The sequence below is a fragment of the Entelurus aequoreus genome, linkage group LG12 (genome assembly GCF_033978785.1).
Source record: "Entelurus aequoreus isolate RoL-2023_Sb linkage group LG12, RoL_Eaeq_v1.1, whole genome shotgun sequence".
Taxonomy (NCBI): Eukaryota; Metazoa; Chordata; class Actinopteri; order Syngnathiformes; family Syngnathidae; genus Entelurus; species Entelurus aequoreus.
In genome coordinates this window covers 40661589-40670190 of record NC_084742.1, presented here as the reverse complement: position 1 = coordinate 40670190, position 8602 = coordinate 40661589, and the positions used below count along the sequence as shown (strand labels likewise).

The 8602-nt window shown below is 39.3% G+C and overlaps 1 protein-coding gene across 1 annotated transcript in view; it reads right to left on the bottom strand.

Moving 5' to 3' along the window:
• Positions 1–1611: 1611 nt before the first annotated feature.
• pcdh7b (protocadherin 7b) overlaps positions 1612–8602 on the bottom strand; it is a 260327-nt gene continuing 253336 nt past the window's right edge. Inside the window, 1 exon segment of the mRNA XM_062065970.1 lies at positions 1612–8602. This exon segment is cut by the window's right edge and continues 550 nt beyond it. The gene's annotated coding sequence lies outside the window, so the exon portion shown is untranslated.

The following is an 8602-nucleotide window of genomic DNA, read 5'->3' as shown; positions in this document are numbered from 1 at the left end:
TCAGAGAATAAAGTATGAATTACAGAATTGGAAGTCCCCCCCCCCCCCCCTCCTCCTCCAACATTGGACTGCATTTCATCACTAATCAGTGTGCGTACATTGTAAAAAACGGCGTGAGAGTTGAAAAACTGGCCACACCCTGAGGTGTTGCGCTCTTGTCAGCCGCTCTGCCTCTACTCGGTGGAATAAAATCATCACATTACCATTTTTATCTGCAGGCCCCCCCCCCCCCCATCAACCGCGAGCAATCTGTCAGTTATCTGTCTATGCCTCTGTATTCAGTCCTGGAGCTCGTGTCATGCACAAAGAACTTGACCTCTGATGTCTTACACTTACGTGACAATTCATCTCCGCAGACCGCGGAAACGCAGCAGAAATAAATAGAACAGCCCTGCAAATCCTTGCAGGGTTTACGTAAATGTGTCTTTTTTTTTTTCAGCATGTCGGGTTTCCTGGTTAGTTGTAGGGAGCTAATCAATTCCCAATGTTTTGAATTAGATGGTCTAATCAGGGGTCCCCAAACTTTTTGACTCGGGGGCGGCATTGGGTAAAAACAATTTGGGCGGGGGCCGGGCTGTATCTATATATCTATATATATATATATACGTTAGGTCGGGAGAAAACACAAGAGGCTATCATCCCTACAAGCCTGTTTTGCAGGCTTGTAGGGATGATATAGCCTCTGTGTTTTTTCCTGACCTAACGTGTATATATACATTTAGTCGAGGTTTCCGTGGTTTATCCGTTATACAGCGCTCAATACCGGGGAAGAGCGGAATATACGTTAGCTCAGGAAAAAACACAGAGGCTATATCATCCCTACAAGCCTGTTTTTGCAGGTTTCCCTACAGGCTTGTAGGGAAGATATAGCCTCTGTGATTTTTCCTGACCTAACGTATGTATACACTACCGTTCAAAAGTTTGGGGTCACATTGAAATGTCCTTATTTTTGAAGGAAAAGCACTCTACTTTTCAATGAAGATAACTTTAAACTAGTCTTAACTTTACTAATGTGGTAAATGACTATTCTAGCTGCAAATGTCTGGTTTTTGGGGCAATATCTACATAGGTGTATAGAGGCCCATTTCCAGCAACTATCACTCCAGTGTTCTAATGGTACAATGTGTTTGCTCATTGGCTCAGAAGGCTAATTGATGATTAGAAAACCCTTCTGCAATCATGTTCACACATCTGAAAACAGTTTAGCTCGTTACAGAAGCTACAAAACTGACCTTCCTTTGAGCAGATTGAGTTTCTGGAGCATCACATTTGTGGGGTCAATTAAACGCTCAAAATGGCCAGAAAAAGAGAACTTTCATTCCATGCGATAAATTGCGTGACCCCAAACTTTTAAACTGTAGTGTACATTTAGTCGAGGTTTCCGTGGTGTATCCGTTATACAGTGCTCAATACCGGGGAAGAGCGGAATATACGTTAGCTCAGGAAAAAACACAGAGGCTATATCATCCCTACAAGCCTGTTTTGCAGGTTTCCTTACAGGCTTGTAGGGATGATATAGCCTCTGTGTTTTTTTCTGACCTAGCGTGTATATATATATATATATATATATATATATATATATATATATATATATATATATATGTGTGCACTAATTGACTGAAAGAGTGTGCACTTGCAGAGCGCGATGATGTCACGTTATCGATGGGAAAATGCATTTTTAGACAATATGATTTGGAGACACCGAGAGTAACAAACGGTAGAATATGGATTAGAAAGGACATATTTAAAAAAAAAAATAATTAAAAAAATTATACAAATTTTGCTTGGGACTTCCTGCGGGCCGACTTTTGGACGCTGGGGGGCCGAATTCGGCCCACGGGCCATAGTTTGGGAACCCCTGTTCTAATGTATTGCAGTGATTTTGTGATTATTTTGTGCCTGATAAAATGCAGAGCAAGCACATGTACATCAGTGGAGCACGACAAATAACCCGTTATTTTGTTAGGATCAGGACCAACACGCCACTTTTGAATGTAGCCAGGAATCATCGAGTAGAGTAATGTACTATACTAGGAATGGAGAGTTCAACAAGTGATACTTGGCTCGCTGACCTTTGACCCCGGAGAAGCCCCTCCACGACACAGCTATCCATTTAATGCATGGAAACGTGTTACAGTATTTTCCTAACCAACTTTAAACATACCAACTGGTATAAAAGGCACAATTGCAATTTTGCATTCACAACATTTTTTCCTGTGTTCTTTTTTTTTGTTTTTTTTGTTCAGAAGCACTGAAGATATAACAAGTGGCACCAAATAATTACTAAGTACAATTTCACGATCATTTTCTACAATTTAGGCTGTCGTATAACAAAGTGATGCAAATTTAAATCAAATGTATGGCATTAATGTTTAAAAAAAAAAGGAATTATGTGTGGTATGAAGATATTATCAAACTCCCCCAAAAAGAACCAAAGCTGTCCTACATGGCTCATGTCTCATTAGTAAGCAAGCAACAACGTGGATTCCAATGTTACAGGGATATTTTTTGTACATGTTTTTTTATAACATTTTTTTACTCTTCCTTCGCATTAAGTGAAGTAAGTTCCATAAAGCGTGCAGTAAAACGTAAATATTCATGTATACAGTTGTTACGTATAAGAGGACCGCCTTTCCAACAAGTAGTACTTACAGACTATAGAGAGAGAATTGCAACTCTATTCAATCAAAAGGGGCACTAACTAACATACAAAAAAATAATAATTGCATTTTATATTATTTTATTTTACTACAGTGGCTGAAAAAGAGGTTAGGCATTTTGTCAAGATCCTATTACAGTATGTAATGACCCCCTTCTACAAATACAGCTGTTCTTAAAGCATCATATGGAATGTTTTTTCCCAAAAAGTTAAATTGGATTTTTGATTTTTGGTCGTTGGTTGAACTGATTTTTACATTCGTGCTCAGATGCCATGGACGGCAGGAAGCAACATCAAGGGCCTGAGGTACTAAAGCAGGGGTGTCAAACTCATTTTAGATGGGGGGCCACATGGAGAAAAATCTACTCCCAAGTGACTGGTAAAATCACGGCACGGTAACTTAAAAATAAAGACAACTTCAGATTGTTTTCTTTGTTTAAAAATAGAACAAGCACATTCTGAAATTGTACAAATCATAATGTTGTTGTTTTGGTTTTTTTACACTTACATGTTGCCGTTAATAATCTTTATTTGTCGTTATTTATATTTTCTGAATACATTATCTGATGATGTCAATTTTCAATACATCAAGATAAAAAATTAAAAAAAAACAATTACAGGATGTTATTTACGTAGTTTGATCATTTTCCTCAACTGGTGTACTAACATCATATGTGGCATCGTCTACAAAGATACAAATAATTGCTATTGCGACATCCAGTGGACACATTTAGAACAGCGGTTTCTTTCATTGAAAATGTTTAGGTACATTTTTATACTTAGCTAACTTATCCCGATCTGGCCCGCGAAAAGGTTTTATCCGGCCCTCGGACCGTACGTTTGACGCCCCTGTAGTAAAGATTTGCATGTATTAAAAAGAAACGTGCAAACTTGATAGCTGATCTACGAAGTCTGTGTGCCAAGGATTGCATTTATTGAATGAGCAATATAGCAAGCACGACCCATTTAGCGTGTTTGCTTTGATGTATATGCAGAATATATGTTGATTATCAGAACGCCCGCAATACTTGGTGGAGGAAATGCAAATGTGTGTTTTATCAAGCCTGAAACTGTTTGCATCAACTATATTTAGCACGTTTGAAAGGGACGTGCAAAATGGCAGTTTCACATAAATGACAGCTGAAGATGGAGAGACAATCTGTGCGTGTCAACATATTTGAACCGTCAGAAATAAAAATAGTGGACATATTGTCTATCCAGCAACGTCATTTTATAGCGTCTGGATGACTCAATTAATGTATTTTTGGTGTCTGCAGGCATTTTTTAATGCCATTTTTTTCATAGAGGAGATATATAAATATATCTCTTTCTTTGGGAAAAAAAAAAGTGTTAAGTGTTTTTGGCACAACACCAAATCTCCCAGAGAGTACTAGCATGTAATAAGGTTGGTTCCGTTCTCTAAGAGGAGTAGCCCAGAGAAGGTGGTACATATTATATTTGTGTGCTGCATGTTCCACAACACAGCAAAACACCACAGGTTGGATGGAGCACGGTGACATGGAAGCCGAGGGAAATGAATGTCTCCATGGTGACAGCCAGTAGTACACAACAAACCTTATTTAAATAGGGTGGTTTACACCACTTCTTCAGGTCTTATCAATTACATATGCATTCTTAGTAGATCACCTGCAACACGCCGTGCAATATTACGTGCATTTCTTTAGTTTGCAGTCTTATAATTTGAGATCTTAGTAAAATCAGGCCCAAAGTACTCCATCAGGATCTTGAGGCTTGAGAACAAATGATTTAAAATACCAATATAATGGAAAAACAAGTGGACTTGATGTGCTTAATTGTATTTCATTGCATCCATTAAACCATATCCAATTGGGTTTACAATCCGCAAAGTATGTGAAAATACGGTCCAAACATCACAAAATGCCAATTTTGAACATATTTGGCAATTTTCGTAGATTTGAGGTTGGATGATGTCCAAGTAGTAACGCTTCTGCACTCTGACTGATCATCAGATCAGTCGTACCGGAAATACGCAAGAATTGGAAAGAGATTTACTGTTTATCGTTCACAATCTTTATGTAAACAAGAACACATATGCTTGGCTTTTTATGCATTATAATATAGTTAGCCAATGATTGAGTCAACATATCGAGGATCCTCTATTGCGCCCATAAAACCCGCTAAATAACATCCAGAAACCGCCAACAGTACTCCATTCACATGTCTTGACCTGGAAATTATACAAATATGAGCGATATTGTTATTATAAGCGCTAACGCAGACGTCCTATTTTAGCGGCGCATTGATAGCAGTGAGCTAATGCTAGCTTACACTGCTATGTTTGACACACTCAGCCGGCTGCTGCTTCTGCTTGGTCTCAAACTTGGTAAAAGTAAATTATTGATTATAATTCATGCATCTCTCACCTGGTAGTAGACAAATGTGGCCATGGACCGACAGGCGGGTCGACTTTGACGTCCCAAGAGATGGCGAAAAGGTTGCGGCGACTTTTTTTACCCTTTGCGAGTATTGTGATTTATTCTTCATCTAAACAGGATTATGTAAGCATCCTGTCAGTCGGCATCCCAACAAGAGTGACAATTGTACAATAACTCTTATTATGGTTACTTTGAATGTTTAGCACCTACAAATTGCTAATTAGTTCAGCACTCCACTTCTGAAACGTATTGCTCATCCTCTTTCCGTTTGGGCTAAAAAATATAAGGTTCTGGATCAAAATGTTTTTCAAAAGTAATCGTTGTTGGCTCTCACAAAGTCTGCCTGATTTACATTGTTGTTGATGGGGAATGGATCTGACTGACTGGCTGGCTCATTATCTTCTCAAATTGGCTCGGAAATTCCTGTGCAATTGATACTATTTTGTTCGTATCTATTTACTGGCAAACTTTGTAAGTCTTTGGGTGTCATAAATCAGATAATAGCTTAAAAATAGAGGCAACTTGTTTTTCCATTATATTAGCACTTTAGAAAGAAGCTGATGGTTGATGAACATGTGTACAATATATTTAATGCTCCGTCTATGTCACAAAAAGTGTAATACAGTCGTCCCTCATTTTATCGTGGCCAATTGGTTCCAGGCCTGACAATGGTAAACACATTTCTGAAAAGTTGGATTATTAATAACACATCAAATATTTTCAATCAATATAAAAACTTCCAAATACGTTTTTAACAGAATCAGAACCCTCTAAACATGAAAACACAAATATAGGCAATTTTTAAACCGTTTTGCCCGATATAGTAGTCTTGAGTGTGTTCAACTGTATATTACAGTACTCACCAGCCAGGAGGATCCTCCAAGCCTCATTGCTATGGGTAATCACTCTAAGTTAAAACTGGGCTTCCATGTGCTGAAAGTCCTGCATCGTTTATTATCACTCACACCACTGGGGTTGAATTAGAAAAACGAAGTGCATCAAAAAGTTGTGCCGCCAAAAGTTGGTCAACTTGATTGTCACGGTTAAAGGCCTACTGAAACCCACTACTACCGACCACGCAGTCTGATAGTTTATATATCAATGATGAAATCTTAACATTGCAACACATGCCAATACGGCCGGGTTAACTTATAAAGTGCAATTTTAAATGTCCCGCTAAACTTCCGGTTGAAAACGTCTATGTATGATGACGTATGCGCGTGACGTCAATCGTTGAAACGGAAGTATTCGGACACCATTGTATCCAATACAAAAAGCTCTGTTTTCATCGCAAAATTCCACAGTATTCTGGACATCTGTGTTGGTGAATCTTTTGCAATTTGTTTAATGAACAATGAAGACTGCAAAGAAGAAAACTTTAGGTGGGATCGATGTATTAGCGGCTGGCTGCAGCAACACAACCAGGAGGACTTTGATTGGATAGCAGACGCGCTATCTGACGCTAGCCGCCGACCGCATTGATGATCGGGTGAAGTCCTTCGTCGCTCCGTCGATCGCTGGAACGCAGGTGAGCACAGGTGTTGATGAGCAGATGAGGGCTGGCTGGCGTAGGTGGATAGCTAATGTTTTTAGCATAGCTCTGTGAGGTCCCGTTGCTAAGTTAGCTTCAATGGCGTCGTTAGCAACAGCATTGTTAAGCTTCGCCAGGCTGGAAAGCATTAACCGTGTAGTTACAGGTCCATGGTTTAATAGTATAGTTGATTTTCTGTCTATCCTTCCAGTCAGGGGTTTATTTATTTTGTTTCTATCTGCAGTTAAGCCCGATGCTATCACGTTAGCTCCGTAGCTAAAGTGCTTCGCCGATGTATTGTCGTGGAGATAAAAGTCACTGTGAATGTCCATTTCACGTTCTCAACTCTCGTTTTCAAGAGGATATAGTATCCGAGGTGGTTTAAAATACAAATCCGTGATCCACAATAGAAAAAGGAGAGAGTGTGGAATCCAATGAGCCAGCTTGTACCTAAAAGATGCGTCCTGCACTGCAGTCTAGTCCTTCACTCTCACGTTCCTCATCCATGAATCTTTCATCCTGGCTCAAATTAATGGGGTAATCGTCGCTTTCTTGGTCCGAATCGTTCTCGCTGCTGGTGTAAACAATGGGGAAATGTGAGGAGCCTTTCAACCTGTGACGTCACGCTACTTCCGGTACAGGCAAGGCTTTTTTTTATCAGCTACCAAAAGTTGCAAACTTTATTGTCGATGTTCTCTACTAAATCCTTTCAGCAAAAATATGGCAATATGGCAAAATGATCAAGTATGACACATAAAATGGATCTGCTATCCCCGTTTAAATAAAAAACAATCATTTCAGTAGGCCTTTAAGATACGGTAGCGCCAATATCGGCCGCCTTGTAACCTGTAAACGTAAGTCTTTTTTGACCGCCACAACTTAATTATAGGAAATAACACACTCAATAATGCACTGAAATACATAAAAGACATAAATAGGATTTTATTTAACACTTAATTTAGGTAAAAAATATATGGAATAAGCTTAAAAAAATCTGCATTGTCGTGAAGCGGCAATAATTGATGCGTGATGTGGCGAGGGACGACTGTACGTGTAAAACCCGACTATTAAGAGACACTCGTTGGACTATTATGAACCTATTGTTGTCACACACCTCTATGCACTACCTACAGTATAGCCTATACACGTGCTGTCTGCTTATCTGGCTCGTACATAGCACACAATTTAAATTGCACCTTCATAATTTTTATTCTCCAGCATGCCGTACTCTGATCATATGTGCGCCAATAGCCTGATGAATGAATCTCTGTATTGCAGTGGTAACAGTTCCATCACAAGTGATCATAAGTTGGGCATTCTGCAGCCCAGATGTTCCATCTCATAAGGGGGGCTCAGCCTCACCAATCATAACCAAGAAACATAGCGAGGAGAGAAAACAAATAATAGCGCAGTCCAATGTTTATGTACAATTTTTCATCCCTAGCATGTCATGGTCCATACGGTGTGTTGTTGCATCTGTCACTTATTTCTTCACATCAAGAGCTCGGTAGAAGAAGAAATGGGGCTGAATGTTTTAAAGCTTAGTCTTTGCCAACATTTCCTTTCTTTTGGTCTTGATCACCGCTAGTGGCAGAGTCCATGGATATTCCTAATGATGGGGACCATTATCCGATATATTGTTGCAGTGTTCCAAAAAATAATAGAACAGTCACATCTACACACACACATTGTTTTTTATAAAATGTATTTTTGTTACATTGTCATCATTAATTGGGCGGGGGGTTGTCGATGCATGCATGTGGTGGTTTTTGTAAAATGGTTATTGTACAAGTTGACTATCAGGCAGCAGACCGTGTCACAACAGCCCGACCCCGCCATGTTTGACATCCCAGTATCATGCCTCACTTTTGGAGGATTGGAGCTTCAAAAAGAGCACTGTCTCTACTTTTTACTTTTATTTTCTAAAAGTCTTTGGAGTAATTTTAGTCCTACCTGCAGTGCAAAGCTGGCTAAAACTGCTGGAGCTGTTATAAG